The sequence below is a fragment of the Artemia franciscana genome, chromosome 15 (assembly GCF_032884065.1).
Source record: "Artemia franciscana chromosome 15, ASM3288406v1, whole genome shotgun sequence".
In the NCBI taxonomy this organism is placed as follows: domain Eukaryota; kingdom Metazoa; phylum Arthropoda; class Branchiopoda; order Anostraca; family Artemiidae; genus Artemia; species Artemia franciscana.
Window position 1 is genome coordinate 35,094,839 of NC_088877.1, and position 17,193 is coordinate 35,112,031.

The window sequence follows — 17,193 nt, forward strand, 5'->3', positions numbered from 1 at the left end:
ACTGCATGAAACGACCATATAAATCATTAAATTTCCCAAATTATCCCTCTATTAAGGTCTTTGGCAAAATTACGCCGGTTTAATCTAAGCAAAGATGCATTGCTTACTTACTACAAAACTTAGATGAATCCAATTCTAGAATATGCCTGCCCAGTCTGGCACGCTAGTCTCACAAGAGATCAAACTAACAAACTTGAGGGAATATAAAAGCGTGCATTGTGTTGGCTAATGGATTGGTTATACTATTTTGTCCAAGGTGATTGTATGGATGAGTAAGGTCATGACCTTGTTCAACTGCAATGCAAGTGCAATACTTACTTACTACAAAAATCACATGAGACCAATTCTAAAATATACCTGCCCAGTCTGGCACGCTGATCTGACAAATATATATATATATATATATATATATATATATATATATATATATATATATATATATATATATATATATATATATATATATATTTATTTATACATATATTTCACATTGTATTCGTATTCGCATTGTATTCGTACTCAGCATATAATATTATTACTGAAACTCACAAATTTATCTTTAACACATATAGATTTATGATTGTTGATTTTATTATTATTAATTTTTTTATTTTAGATGATTTATAATTACTGATTTTAGAATTGACTTTAACGGTGCAGATCACAGCCAGAAGTAAAAAATTCAGAAAAGCGTGAATGTCACATCGCATGAGGCGGAATTGTGCCGCGCATACAACAGAAAAATGAGGAGTGTTTCTCCAAAATTTGCATAGTAACAAAAACCACCTTAAATAATAAATATATAATTAGCAAAGAGAAGTCTGAATTCCTGAACCACAAATTAATAACATATTTTACCATATTACTATTGATTTTAGACACTAATTTTTGCAGTCAAAATCACGCCAAGGGGTCACAATTTTTGAAATTTACACCAAACATGCAACAAAAAAATATAAAGTTTCTGTTCAAGCATTTGCAGAACCACAAAAAAAACTCACCTTAAATAGAGTAGGTGCATAATCTGGTAAAGTAAAATCTGCGTTCCTGGACCACGAATAGGAAATAACACTTCAGCACATTTCTTCTCAAAAACATAACTTTCCTCGGAGACTGACTGACCTGCATTAAAACCAACAGCAGAAATAACGCTCTCAATCTGACTGCTGTTGAAAATCTTCGCTAAAATAACTGTATGGTGATCACGCTGACTTAACACCTGTGAGAACAGGAATGGTTCAGTGGCCAAACCAAATAAAAAGTGATACAGAAAATATATTACTGGCTTCGTTTCAGTGTTCCACTGAAAGCTGAGAGTATTAAAAGGTTAAGATATCCAGGATGGAAATAGAACAATGGGTATAATGCCTGTCGAGTCGGTTATTCGTCAGTACTAAGTGTCGGGTTTTGGTAAGATTCAACAGTTTCGGAATGTTCTTGAGCACTATTTGCATAGTGTACAGGATTTGCAGAGATTCTCTTAAGTATATCGGGTCTGCATGCAAAATGTGTTAACTACAATTATTCTGCATATTACGAAGAAAGAGTTGTTTTCTAACTTCATGCTGTCCAAATACTTTACAACTCCCCACCCCTAATGTGCAAATATAAAGCGAAAATTATACTAGTCCAATGTATTCTGTGATCCTCCACTTGTTTTCCAGTGAATTACAGCTAGTTGTCTCTTAATTTAGACAGACGAAACCGGTTTGTTCTCGAGTTTTATACAGCGTAATTCTTGAGTTTTGTCGCTATAACAGATAAGTACTAATTCGCCTATTACTATTTTATGGCAAGAGAAAAGGATCTAGATAGACCACATCTCTGGGAAATTTGTCCCTCCCATTCCGTCCCCTTAATATATTTTATAAATTGTCTTCTGACTGAAATTAGAGACCCTTGAGCACAAGATACTTGGAATAGATGAGACTGAGGTGATATAGCGAGAATTTTACCTGAAAGTATTAAGTCACTTGAATGGACTTGGTTTGGATAACGAAAAATCTAATCAAATAGCAATGAATCAATGTAAGACCCCGAAACAAGAAGAAAAATCTCACTTTATATAGTCGGTAAATTTATGTAGTCTGATAAAGCTCAAGCTCGCACTTCATGCAAGAGGAGTGCAGCTACTTAGTAGGGAACGCTATTAAAACTTTACTACACTGGCCGTAATATATACTACTTGCTCATTTCTAAAATTGAATCCAAAAATGAACTACTTTAGTAGTATCAATACGAGCAACAAGACAACTTTCTCGAAAGAGCTTTAACCCATTACATTCTTGCAGCAAATATACTTGATTGGCTTAGATACAAAACGGTTCCCCCCTTTCTGGGGGGGGGCTAATATGGACACTATAACGATTACTATCAGGGCAGCGGATTACCACCCCTCTATCCACCACCCCTTGAGTGTGTATGTTGTTACGTGGAGGTAGTGTTTCTACCAGACATTACTTATTGGACTTTCGAAGGATAGAATTGCGTCTTAAAAAAAAAAAAATAGTATCGCATTGGCAGAAAAGGTGAGTCAAACGTTTCATCTTTTTATACATCTTATAGCTCAAAATGCCAAACAAAATCGAAAAAAAAAGAATATTTACCAATATTAAAGTCGACGCAACGGTCTGGACCTCCTCTTGCGGGCTGGCCAAAAGGATAGGACTGGCATATCGATCCAAAATAACATTCAAAAATTCGAGAATTAGTGGTAGATCTGTCGTGAATTGCTGATATAAATCGCGACGTCTTTTCGGATTTTCAACTTTCTAAAAGAAAATAAAAGTTCTGATATTTTTGGAAATGAACTTTTCTAAAACGAAACTTTTTCTTTTGATTTAGTTTAAGCGCTTATCTCATTAAAATGTTGTTTTGTTAAGACTTTTTTGTATACTGAAAAGAAATACTGCAAAATATAAATGAAAAGAAAAAGAAAGAAAAATTTAAAGAATTCTAAGGAAGTATGACAATGCTAGCTTGAAATTCTAACGTTCACATCTTATCTGCATATCGACTCTCAAAAATCAGAACATAATAAGTTCACTTTCAGGGTTTTGAGTTTGCTTTATCTTATACGAGGTATTTTCAAAAAAAAAAAGTTACGTATGATTCCTTGAGAAGCATTGTGATAGAAAACAGATAAAATATAACTCGACTTGCCGCACTAGTTTAGCTTACTTAATTTTAAAATATCACTAATCCTTATTCAATAAGTTATTTGTTATCATAAATTTACCATTTAATAAATATAAGAATTGGTTACATTATTATTAGCTTTTGCTCAAAAAGAACATTGCTTGGCTCTTTGAAAATTTTTTAGGGTGACTTCCAAAATTTTTTAGCGAAATTCCGAAAGGCTAACAAAACAAAACACAACAAAACACCCTAAAAATACTGCAAAATGCAAAAAGAAACTTGGCTGAAAAAGTGCATATATCATTCTGCTCCCTTCTGAGTTCTGAGTTCTTTATTTAACATTAAAATCCATAAACAAAAAATTGCTTCAAGACAATCTCCCCCATAAGGCTCCATGGCCGGGAAAGAACAGGGGAGAAAAAAATACCAACAACAAAAAAATATAAACAACAAGAGCTAAGAGCTCATATGGCACTTGTGACGAGGCGACAAGAGCTAAGAGCCAAGAGATCATATGGTAGGAGCTCTAACAAAATTTTATGAATCAATAGATTGATTTAAAAAGGAAAATAAGAGGCTTAATGCCGGTCAAGATTTAAAATAAGAGCTCTGAGTCACTAAGTCCTTCTAAATATCAAAATTCATTAACATCCGATCACCCACTCGTAAGTTATAAATCCCTAATTTTTTCTAATTTTTCCTCTCCCTTTTGCCCCCCAGATGGTCGAATCTGGGAAAACGACTTTATCAAGTCAAATTGTGCAGCTCCCTCAAACGCCTACCAATTTTCATCGCTCTAGCACGTCCAGAAGCAGCGAACTCGCCAAATCACTGAACCGCTCCCCCCAACTCCCCCAAAGAGAGCTAATCCAGTACGATTCTGTCAATCACGTATCAAGGACATTTGTTTATTCTATCCACCAAGCTTCATCCCGATTCCTCCACTCCAAGTGTTTTTCCAAGATTTCCCCCTCCAACTCCCCCCAATGTCAAAAGATCTGGTCGGGATTCTAAATCAGAGCTCTGAGACATGAATTCCTTCTAAAAATCAAATTTCATTACGATCCGATCATCTATTCGTAAGATAAAAATACCCCAATTTTCATGTTTTCCAAGAATTCCGGTTTCCCCCTCCAACTCCCCCGAATGTCACAGGATCTGGTCGGAATTTGAAATTACAACTTTAAAGCGCAAGATCCTTCTAAATATCAAATTTCATTAAGATCTGGTCACCCTTTCGTAAGTTACAAATACCTTAATTTTCAAAATTACCCCCCCCCCCCAATTCCACCAAAGAGAGCAGATCCGGTCCAGTTATGTCAGTCACGTATCTTAGACAGGTTGCTATTCTTCCCATCCAGTTCCATCCTGATCTCAACGCTTTAAGTATTTTCTAATATTTCCGGTCCCCCCAACTGCCCCCCCCCAATTACGCTTGATCCGATTGAGATTTAAAATAAGATATCTGAGTTACGAGGTCCTTCTAAATATGAAGTTTCATGAATATCCGATCACTCCTTCGTAAGTTAAAAATACGTCATTTTGTCTTATTTTTCAGAATTAACCCCCCCCCCCCCCAATTGAGCGGATCCGTTCCAATTATGTAAATCACGTATGCAAGACTTCTGCTTATTTTTCCAACCAAGTTTCATCCCAATCCCTCCAATCTAAGCGTTTTCCATCATTTTAGGTTTTCCCATCCCAAACTTCCCCCAATGTCACCAGATCCGGTCAGGATTTAAAATAAGAGCTTTGAGACACGATATCCTTCTAAATATCAAATTTCATGGAGATCCAATCACCCGTTCTTAAGTTAAAAATACCTCATTTTTTCTAATTTTTTAGAATTAACCCCCCCCCCCCCAACTACCCCAAAGAGAGCGGATCCGTTCTGGTTATGTCAATCATGTATCTAAGACTCGTGTTTTTTTCCATCAAGTTTCATCCCGATCCCTCCACTCTAAGCGTTTTCCAAGTTTTAGGTTCCCCCCTCCCAACTCCCCCCAAATGTCACCAGATCCAGTCGGGTTCAAAATAAGAGCTCTAAGCCACGATATCCTTCTAAATATCAAATTTTACTGAGATCCGATCACCCGTTCGTAAGTTAAAAATACCTCATTTTTTTTAATTTTTCAGAAACACCCCCCCCCCCCAACTACCCCAAAGAGAGCGGATCCGTTCCGTTTATGTCAATCATCTATCTAGGACTTGTGTTTATTTTTCCCACCATGTTTCATCCCGATCCCTCCACTCTAAGTGTTTTCCAACTTTTAGGTTTCCCCCTCCCAACTCCCCACCCCCGTCACTAGATCCGGTCGGGATTTAAAATAAGAGCTCTAAGACACGATATCCTTCTAAACATCAAATTTCATTGAGATCCGATCACCCGTTCGTAAGTTGAAAATATCTCATTTTTTCTAATTTTTAAGAATTACTCCCCCCCTCCAACTACCCCAAAGAGAGCGAATCAGTTTCGATTATGTCAATCATGTATCTGTACTTGCGCTTATTTTTTCCCATCAAGTTCCATCCCGATCCCTCCACTCTAAGTGTTTTCCAAGATTTTAGGTTCCCCCCCCTCCAACTCCCCCCAATGTCATCAGATCCGGTCGGGATTTCAAATAAGAGCTTTGAGACACAATATAATTCCAAACATCAAATTTCATTAAGATCCAATCACCCGCTCATAAGTTAAAAATACTTCATTTTTTCTATTTTTTTCCGAATTAACCAGCCCCCCACCCCCCACCCCCCCAGATGGTCAAATCGGGAAAACGACTATTTCTAATTTAATCTGGTCCGGTCCCTGATACGCTTGCCAAATTTCATAGTCCTAGCTTACCTGGAAGTGCCTAAAGTAGCAAAACCGGGACTTTAGGTTTCCCCCCTCCAACTCCCCCCAATGGCCTCAGATCCGGTCGGGATTTAAAATAAGAGCTCTGAGGTACAATATCATTCCAGACATAAAATTTCATTAAGATCCAATCACCTGCTCATAAGTTAAAAATACTTCATTTTTTCTATTTTTTGCGAATTAACCGGCCCCCCACTCCCCCCCCCCAGATGGTCAAATCGGGAAAACGACTATTTCTAATTTAATCTCATCGTCCTAGCTTACCTGGAAGTGCCTAAAGTAGCAAAACCGGGACCGACAGACAGACAGACCGACAGAATTGGCGATTGCTATATGTCACTTGGTTAATACCAAGTGCCATAAAAACCAACAAACAAAATTGAGTCGCCCACCTTAGTAATCTCCAAAAAATGACAAGCTAGGCAGGGGGTAGCACATGATTTCACCAACTCAATTAAATATCCAACTCAATCCAGAGACATCAACTCCAAGGGAAACCGGAATAAAAAATAAAGAGACAAAAAAAAAACAAAAAAACAAACAAACAAACAAAATTATTTACTAGCTAGAAAATCTCTAACATAATTTTTGAACATACCAAACGAGTGGCAGCTTCGTACGAGCTCTGGGAGCGTGTTCCAGATCCTGTTGCAAGCTGTCAGAGGGTTGAAGTCAGACCTCACTGACGGTGTGTGAAGAACCAGTAAATTGTTGGAAGTGCGGATATGATAAGTCGATTGATCAGAAACAAAAGATATATTATTACATAGGACAGCAGGAAGATGGCTGTTCTGGAGACTCCTGGAGACTTTCATTTTAATCAGGTCAATATGATGCTTGAACGAAAGATTTTCGTCAAGCAAGATGCCTAGGAATCGAACGTAACGATCCTTAGGTCTACTTAGAGAGCCTCTTAATACATTTATTTCATTTAAATCAGGGCAAGCCTTTGAGACTCAAATATATATTTAAATAGTTATCAAAGGCAAGCCTTTGATAAATCTTTCAAAAAGGGTTATCATCCTTGAACGAAGATCAGACTCAGTTCTACCAGTTGTGCCAAGAGTACTGCCATCAGCAAAAGCAATAAGTGTATCCGGTAAGGACAAACTCTTGTCACAGCTAGTAACGGATACTGGTTGACCAAGACGACAGCAAATGGTAGGTTTTAAACTTTTAACCGCATTAATAAGGTCATTGACGTAGATTAAAAAGAGTATCGGCCCAATGACAGATCCTTGTGGAACACCAAACTCTATTCCAGAAGGATTAGAAAAGTCCAGATGAACCGAGATGACTCGACCAGATAAATATGATAGAAACCATGAATAAGCATTGACTCTTATACCAATATGGGACATTTTCAGAAGAAGAATCTTGTGTGTTAATGAGTCAAACGCTTTTCAAACATCAAGAAAAAGAGCAGCAGGTATCAAACCAGAGTCAAGAGCTGAATTTAAATTATTCAAGAGAGTTGCATATGCATGCTCAGTTGAATGTTTCGCCCTAAAACCAAACTGAAAATCATGAAAAAAGTGTTTAGAATTAAGAAAATCAAGAAGTCGAGAAAGCATAGCTTTTTCAAAAATTTTACTAAACACTGATAAAAGAGATATGGGACGATAATTTGCAGGATCATTCCTTGATCAACCTTTAAAAAGGATGATAACATGAGCACGCTTTAGAGCACTTGGGAAGACGCCATTTTCAAAAGAAAGATTGACAAGTCTCGTGAGGGCTCCCACAATAACAGGAATAATGAACTTGACAACCTTAGTCGGAATACGGTCTGGGCCAGAGGATGAAGAACCCCTCAAACAATTGACAATTCTGGCTATTTCAGCTTCAGAGACAGGTTTCAATACCATTGGTTTAGGACAAGGTGGTCCTAGATAAGACCTAAAATCAGGTAGAGAAGAAGGACTTACAGAAGAGGTTGTAGTTTTGCCGATATTAGCAAAATAGGAAGTAAACGCATCTTGAACTTTTAGCTCACCCTCTACATTTTTCCCGTCAATCACAACACTTGAAGGGACAGAAGGAGGCAGAAAAGATGGCCTGATAACAGAATTGATTACTTGCCATGTCTTCCTAATGTCTTTACCGCACACAGAGAATTTTCTATGATAAAATAACGATTTAGCCCTTAGGCAAAGCGAATTGTAAACTCTTCTATAAGCTTTGAAAAGTTGAAGCCGAGAATCACACAAAAATGGCTTAGAGCACCTGTAAGCCGTCCAAAGATAATTTTTCTTCCTCCAACTTTTAAGGAGTCCAGGGGTCATCCAAGGATTCAAAGGGGTTGTTCTTTTTGATGCTGGATTCGACTGGGGTGCATTATATGTATCAAAGATAACTTCTTTCAAAGAATCATAAAACGAATTAAACAAAGAATCTATGTCAGATCCATTTTCGGAAATACTCCACGAACGACCTGCCAACCGTGACCTAAGAATATGCAAGCCCTGATCATTAAATTTTAAAGAGGAAAAAACCAGCTTCTTGGCTCCTCCTTGGCAACGAATCGGAAAAATCATACATGGAAAAAACAGGAAAATGGTCTGAGATATCACTCATCAATATAGAATTTCGCACCAAGGTCAAAGATGAAAAAATATTATAAAGCAAAGAAGCGGTAGTTTTAGTTATGCGAGTTGGAATGCATGCAGAAGGTAGTGTTCCACAAGCGAGCATTGTTGAAAGAAAATCCAAGGACGAGGATGACCTCCGGTCACACAAATTAAGGTTGAAGTCACCCATAATTACAAGTTCGGGAAAAAGTTTATCAGTCAACTACAAGGCTAAAAATGGCTTCTTTAATGGCGTTATACAAGCAAAGAGACTATTTTGCAAGGTATTTTAATATATACTATACTTCTGATAATCTGCAAAATTCTTGCTGAAAATTTTCTATGTCTTTCCCTCTTTTTATAAACTAAATTTTTGTTTTGATGTCGAATGGACTCAAAAGGAATTTGATCCCCGACAAGAACCAGACATATCTGATCCCCGTTAAACGTGTGAGCAATACCAGCATTGTTACAAAAAGATGAACCAATATCTAACCGCTTATTCAATTAGTTAAAGGAAAATATATATATATATATATATATATATATATATATATATATATATATATATATATATATATATATATATATATAAATATATATATATATATATATATACATATATATATATATATATATATATATATATATATATATATATATATATATATATTTATATGAGAAGAATTAAAATAACAAGATTTTTGAAGCTATTCAATTACTACAACTATTAAAAACAACTCATAAAGCTATCTGAGGCCAACACAGCTGGTACTCCTCCTCAAAGCTAAACCATAAAAAACCACTGCCTTTACTCCCTCCCATAAAGTTGTCTATCAATCGAACCCTTTTTTCCCGCCCGTCCGAGGACCACCACCCTCAGTTATTTAGTTCTCCCAGCCCAACGATAACTGGCAACTTTACCTTCGCTATTACGCATATCGCAAGAAATCGTACAGGTGAAGCATAAAGAAAACTTGGAGCAGTAATAACGTAAATAATAAGCCAAGGCCACTTCCAGAAGGGTTTGACACTCTCCCCCAAAACGTTTGGTCAACTCGTAAAAACGCAACAAAATACATAAAAACAAATTTTTGATGATGCCTTTTTTCACGTTTTTTTCGACCAAAATCAATAGGTGTATACAACAATTTTAAAAACTGAGTCAGCCCCCATAGACTACTGGATCTGAATCTGCTACATTTATTTTTATTTTCTTTTTAGCATAACTTTAATTAAAAACGTAACTAAAATGAATTAACTTGCTTTATAACACTGACAAGTATCCACAGCTCCCATCCATTCACTGTCGCAAAGACAACCACGTCGTGCGGCTCCTATAGCAACTAACAGCTTTTTCGAAGAGTATTAACAAAATTTAGCTGGATTTCACAACAAATAAAAACTCAGATTTTTAATACGAATCTATTCATGTGAGCTTGCTCAAAAGCTTGACCGAAGTCAAAAGAAGTTTTTTCCCAAAATGACAAAACCGGTATCCTTGTATATATTGTTAAAACTAGCCTATGTTCTTCATACTAGTCTGGTTGTATCTATTTAAAATAGTAAAAGTTCGAGGAAAAACTAATCTACTTACTTTCAGAATAAAATTTAGACCCTTAAGTGAATATTCCCTAAAAATGTTCCTACTATTATTGTTTTTAATTGTTCTTATTTAAGTTTTTTTGTTAACATTATTATATTTGATAAAGCTGTACTGTCTGTGAAACTTATAGTTTTTATGCGCTCTAGTCTCTATCTCTAAGTCCCGAAATTCTGAGCATTTTCGATAAGGCCATCGATTTTGGGACTAAATTAGGACCCAAATCGGTATTACAAGTCTTCTGTGGGCCAAAAACTTAGAATGGACAAAGAAGAACCAATAAAAAAAGTCTGGAACAGAAAGCGTCTTTTTCTATTTATATAGATTTTGATTTAACTATGTTTGGATGCAAGTTGGCAATACTAACCTCAAGTAGGCCTATATCTTCAGAAAGCCGAAGAAGAACAAGTAAAGAAACTTCAACTTTGAAATCACGATTAGGCATATCACAGCCCTCAAATATTTCTGTCAGAAAAGTAGGCCACTGCTGTGGCCACTCGCGTTTTGCCATTTCCACAATCAGACGACCAATTCCATCTTTGAGATAACTAGGCTCCCTGGCTATATTTTCTATCTTTCCATTGAGTAGCTCCATTGCGAAATCCTATTTAAAAAAAGAAAATAATTGCTTTTTGCTGCAAATTCACAAAAAAAGGGGGAGGAGTCCCCCAGCTAAAACTTAAAAAAAGAATCTAATTGATTTTTTTTTATAAATTCTATAAAGGAACTTCAAGTACCAAGGACATCAAAATAAAAACATCTTTTGCCTCCTGACCCCATATTAGGTTTTTTCATACCGGCATCTTTTTCTAGTTTCTGAAGGAAACTAGAAGGATATAGGTCAGGATTAAGCAGTTGCGAAAATAATTATAATTTCCGATATTATAGACGATTGCGTTACGATAAAGGTGAGAGGAGAAAAGTAAGCAGAAGGGTGGGGGAGAGCTGTTTGCAAGAGCCGTGGTACCCGCCGGGCTTGTCCCTTAAATTGCGGGGACAAGGTAGGCAACCTCCAACGCTTCCCTTACTTCTCTCGCAAGTGAACCTTCAATCTAGAGAAAATGGGAACTGGTAATTGGTGCGAAGATGAACTTTTCTACAATCCTGTGCTTTGTACAGAAAAATCTTGCTAAAGGAGTTTCGCCCGATACGATAAAAGAGTACATGGCCGATTCTTCTTCTCTTTGTGAGACCCGTAAATTGCTTTTTTAAAGCTTTTCCGAATGAAGTCCCATCGAAGCGTGTAGGAGCCAATGCTGCATTAAACTGTGCTTCAGACATTATATCTTCGCTTGTAAAGTGCGATTCCCAGAACATAAAGCTTCCGAACTTTGTTATCAAATGTCCCAGGGAAGTGCCAATGATGCCTTCAGGTTAGAAAAAGATGAGACTAGTTTCATCTTTTTTCTAGTTTCTGCCCGGTTTCCGGTGGAAACCGGGCAGAAACTCTCATTTTTCGAAATATCTTTTTATAACATTAATATGCGGAATGGATAATCGCTATGGATAATCGTTATGGATAATAGACACTGAAGAATCGCTTTTAGATTTAAATCAACACAGAAAAATGGAGAAGTCCCCTCGCGAAGACATAATAGAAATACAGATTTAAGTTACTTTTCTTACGGATTCTATAAGGAAACTTAAGTCATAGCACAGAGAAACATAGAGTTTATTTGTAAACAATAACTCGAATAAACCGGTTCTTAAAATTTAAGAGCCAATAAGGGATTGCATCAGTTTTGCTGGGCAAAAATATGATATATCAACAGCCTGTAAAAAAAGCGTTATTACCTGGCTTCCTTTTCTTACATACGCTTAAAGAGTAAAATGACAGGCTAATACAAAAATACTTCAAAAAATCCAACAGAATTAAATTTTTCAACACCAAAATATTTGCGAGAGTCGAAAAATGACAACAAAATTGTCCCAAAACGTTTCAACTCAAGCTCTTAGTCACGAGAAAAAATATTTATTCAAACTACAACTTTATTTTTGTTTACAAAAAGAGAAAATCTAACAGTTGTCTCCAAGGTCAAATCCAGAATTTTCGTTCAAAGGTATGCAAAAGGAGGCTACCAAAACAACTTTACAAAACACATAAAAATTTGTTTATATGCTTTTTTTTACTTTTACACTTTTAAAACAATAACAAGGAGTTGCCTTCATACAAATCTATACTTGGATTGATTGGTGATTGGGATACGATCCAGTCCTTCTTTTTGGACCTCCAAGTGTATGATAGGGATTGAGAGTGATGGCCTTGTTAGTGGGTATACTGCAACCTGAGAGTAAAATTGTCTTACTGTTCCGAACACATTCTAAGAAATATACGATTAAAGATATTGAACACTACTTCTCGATCTTTCTATAGTCCAAATATGTCAGCTTAATATTTTCTTCGGTGGCTTATGATGGTGAAGACAAGTAACCAGGATAGCATGATTTTACTCTCAGGATCCGTTTTTACTATGCAAGTGTAAGAAGTATGTCAATCACGCCCCTTAGCTGCCTCAACTACGCCTTTTAGCTGCCTCAACTACGCCTCTTAGGTGTGTCAAACACACCTTTTTTAAAATCACTTGTCTATAAGAACAAAGAAGCATTTTTTTTTTTTTTTTTAATCAACGTTTCAGTGTCTTATAAGATTGTACTAAAAGTTCCTTTTTTTCTGATTTCAAAAAATATTTATAGCTTGATCAATAATACTGGTTGTGTAATTAATCTTAACTGTGGTAGTTAAGTAACAGATATCCCCATACACTATTATTAGGCAAAATAATACTCTATTATTATACAAAAGACACACAAGCTAATTTAAAAAAATAAAGTAATTATAAAAACTAGCAATTCGGTGCTGATTTTAGTTACGTTTTAACAAAATATTTTAGCAAAAAAAAATATCTCAGTTCAGAATCATTTTACTGCATTCTTTTGAAATAAAGAATGCAGTAGCCCAAGATGGATGTAATTACTCAAATGGATGCAAACCATCTACACTCTATTTAATTATGATTTACTTGTAATCAATTTTTTAAGACTGAAAATTAATCTACATTAACCATTTTAATTAAATATAATTATTAAATTAATTTGAGGTAACAACACGAACAATAATAAATAAAACTTATGAATGAATTTACTTAAAGGCAATTAAATATTCCTGCATTCAAATTATATTTTGACATCATGTATAATTAAATCTGTTATTTGTCAATTACACAAAAGAAAGTAATGAAATTAATAAATACACTTATTTATATAGTACACTAATTCAAAGCAATTAGAAACTCATAGCAGTTGAAATTTCAACAAATTAACACGGGAAGATTTGTTAAAAATAACACGATAGAATTTGAAGAATATTCATTTGAAGATAATTCAAAACTACGAGCGGTACTAACAGTGGAGCGCCTGACGACTTAACTAAAAACGTAAAGAATTTTTTTTAAATAATACTTGACGCGATTAATCTGCAATGTTACAGGGTTAAAACTAAAATTTATATTCTTCGTAAGTGATAATTAACCACCATTTTTTACTTTCAAGAGTTATTTTCAGTGATAATCCAGTCTACACGGAGTAGATCTGGGCTAGTTCAGAAAAGCACTGGCAGGTTAAGTAGTTGATTTTAACCTGGTAGGCCTATTGGTGACTGAATTTAACCTACTAATTTAATTACGAATTTAACTGAATTTAACGAATTTAATTGAATTTAACTGAATTTAATTCTACTTTCTACGTCTTTCAGATGTAGATTTTTAAGTATATAAAACACAAGAATGACACCGTTTAGGTTAGTCTGAAAAATAGAACAAAACCGCAAAATTATAGATGACTTTGGTGATTTTGTGCTTCTCGATACTAACGCCAGTTTTACCTCCTTTAAGTTTACCATGCATGTTTACTGTTTGGCATGTTAACTGTTTGGCATGCTTAGAAACGCCTTTGAAAAGGTGGGGTTATTTGTCTCTTAAGAAATAAGGAATGATGAGAATGGCTGCCGAAATTATGTCACACAGATAAGCCAATGAAACCAAAGCACACATTATAACACAACGGTAATAGTGACCTTTCTTTTTCTCCCTGATTGAGTGACGTAAAGATTGCAGTCTTTGATATTAAAATGTGTAAATATGACATTTTGGTCCGGAGATGTTAACACCGTTTGGGAAAGTAGGCTTCCTACCCTTGAGAGATGAATATGTCTACATTCAGATGCCCCCAACCCCCTCCCAGCTTTATATAGCAAATAGTACAAACCCTAACCTACGAGAAAAAAAAATAGAAGAAAATCAAGTGATCATAGGAGAGGTAACACATACATTTTTTTTTTTAATTCATCAAAATGGCAGTTGAATGGCCAAAGACAGGGTCAATAATCTATTGCTTTAATAATTTATTTAATGATAATTAATAAAAAATTAGGTACTTCAAAAACTATTATCGTCAAAACATCACAGAAAATATACAGATTTTTAATATTTGAGGTGGAATGTTGGAAAGTTGAACATAGAGTTATGTAACAGGGTGAAATCACAAGAACAATTTTATCCGTATACAGCGTCTTCTTTGAGGGATTAACCCTTTTACGCAAAGTTTATTATTCAAATCTCCTTTTATAGGTAGGCTACCTCTAATTACAATAGGGTCACCATGAAAATAATGAGAAGTTTTTACTCAGATTGGTAAAAAAATTTGCAACAAACTGAAAAAATAACAACAAATCCTGAAATTAATGGTCTGATTTCTTTCCATTGTCATTACTTCTACAAATTTATACATCAATCACGGAGCCGCTTTTACAAATTTATACATTAATCTCGGATTGCTTTTATGTATTTCAACAAAATTAATTTTTGACCCTTATCTTTATAAAAAGTTTTTCTTGGATGCCAATAATATTCCATCTGTAGCGTATAGAATGCTCTAAAAGCTGTAATCCAAAATTTCTTGCTATATGTAAGCCAGGGTTTTTTACAAGAATCCATCCAACTTCAGAGCAGAGGGGTGATTTTTCCTATATAAAGAAGTCAGATTAAAATATAGATATTTTGAGTTTAGAAATGCACCTTCTTCTGTTTTCAAATCTTAAAAAAAAAAAAAATCCTCTGTGGTATTCATTCCCCCATTAATCCTAGAATAGATGTAATATGAATGAATTCTTCTTATTTCTGCAGTACTTCTGATCACTAAAAAAAGAAAAAAAAATAAAGAAAGAAGAACACAAAAAAAAAGAAAAAAAAAGAAGAAGAATACCAAACAGATTCACAGTGTAATTTGTTACTAAAAAGTTATATTATATTCACATTAAAGCTGCAAAAACAGATAATCAACATAGAACAAAAAATACAATATGATTTCAAATTTTGTGATGGGGCAAATGGGAAAATAGTTTCTCTCTGGTTCTAACAAGAATATACACTACTGTTTTTTTTCTTCTGTAAAGCTTGTTGTCCAGCAGGTTTTGAGATGAATTGAACAGCAAAAATGAAGCATGTTTAGTCTATTGTTGGTTTTAAAAAATATTCCCGTAAAAAGTAATCAGTATTCGAAGGTGACAGTAAAACTTGGGCTTTTATTGGACTTTGACTTGTAAAACCGACAGATATATTCCTAATGCATGTAATTTTTGATTGTTACGTGTTACATTTCAAAAATAAAATATTCCTTGTTTTTCATGCAGAATGTAACTATTTAAAAGTTGTTTGCCTTACCATTTTAAACTTGGAAGCTGGCCCTACCCTTCTGACCTTTTTAGTATCTTTTGGTTCACAGAGCTCACAACCAAACCTTTCCAGAACTACATGAAATTTTGTACACTCTCTCTATGGTATAAAGTTATTTTATTTGCAAAGATGGTCTATTTTTTTCTTGTGTGCTTTTTTATTGTTTAGAATGGCCAAGTTAGAAAAGAGGATTTCTAGAAATGTTACTCTTTTTAAACAAGAATATCACAGCTCCTAATTAAGATGGAGACATAATTTTTTTTGTCAAATCTTAGGTTTTTCAATAAACGTTTATACGGTACGGTCTACGACACAACTATGTCTGGAAATGTAATAGTTCTGCACAAAAAGTGTTGTTTTATTTTCAAAGCAATTTTAAAAAAGCCACTTTCTTAGAATTTCAACAAAAATCTATTTGGTTGATTAGAATGCGCTTAAAACACATTCAAAATTTCAGCTTAGCAATCTAAGCAGCTTTTAAGTTATCACTTAAAAAGAACAGGTATGTTGACATAGTTATCAAGGGGCTGTCCATTTCCACCAACTAGCGTACATCTCGAAGTGCCATGTGTGCGGCAGAGTTCTGCTATACATGACATAATGCTTGCGATACTTGGCACAGTTCCGCCATACTTGGTAGGCTTTCGCTCTGCTTGGCACGCGCCATCCACTTTACTTAATTTCTGAAATTTGGTAACCTCTTGGTACTTATTTGGTAATAACTTAAAAACCTCTCAGACTATAAGGTTGAAATTTTGCATGTGTTTTATGGTATCACCAACAAATGATATATATATTTTTTTTTAACTTTAGAAATCTACCTTTTTCAAAATTGTTTGTTAAAAACATTTTTTATACAAAAATTTCGAATTTCCAAACGCTGTTGCATAGCACATTAAAGTTCACTTAAAAAAATTCAATTAGATGTAAAGTTCAGGTCCCCATCTTAATTAGGAGCTGAGATATTCTTTTTAAGTTATTGACGCTACCGAAATTTATGTTTTTTAAAACTTTTGTGGACTATTTTATAGATCCAAAAATATTCGAAAGAAAAATCTGAAAATTCGCCAAAAACTCATTTTAGAGACTAGAATATGCATGTCAAATTTCATAGAGTTCTGAGAACAAGAGGCAGTGAAAACAGGCTTAGCGTGTTGATTCAAAATGAATTAAATAAAAAAATAAGTTTTTCAACTGAAAGTAAGGAGCGACATTAAAACTTAAAACGAGCAGAGATTACTCCGTGTATGAAAGGGGCTGTTCCCTCCTCAACGTCCCGCTCTTTACGCTAAAGTTTGA

The 17,193-nt window shown here is 34.9% G+C and overlaps 2 protein-coding genes across 4 annotated transcripts in view; both read right to left on the reverse strand.

Moving 5' to 3' along the window:
- The window catches only part of LOC136036400 (interferon-induced very large GTPase 1-like), a 39,169-nt gene extending 37,966 nt beyond the window's left edge, over positions 1-1,203 (reverse strand). The window contains exon 1 of the mRNA XM_065718600.1: positions 1,002-1,203. The gene's annotated coding sequence lies outside the window, so the exon portion shown is untranslated. The remainder of the gene's footprint in view (positions 1-1,001) is intronic.
- LOC136036404 (uncharacterized) overlaps positions 1-17,193 on the reverse strand; it is a 180,504-nt gene that overhangs the window by 144,648 nt on the left and 18,663 nt on the right. The window lies entirely within an intron of this gene.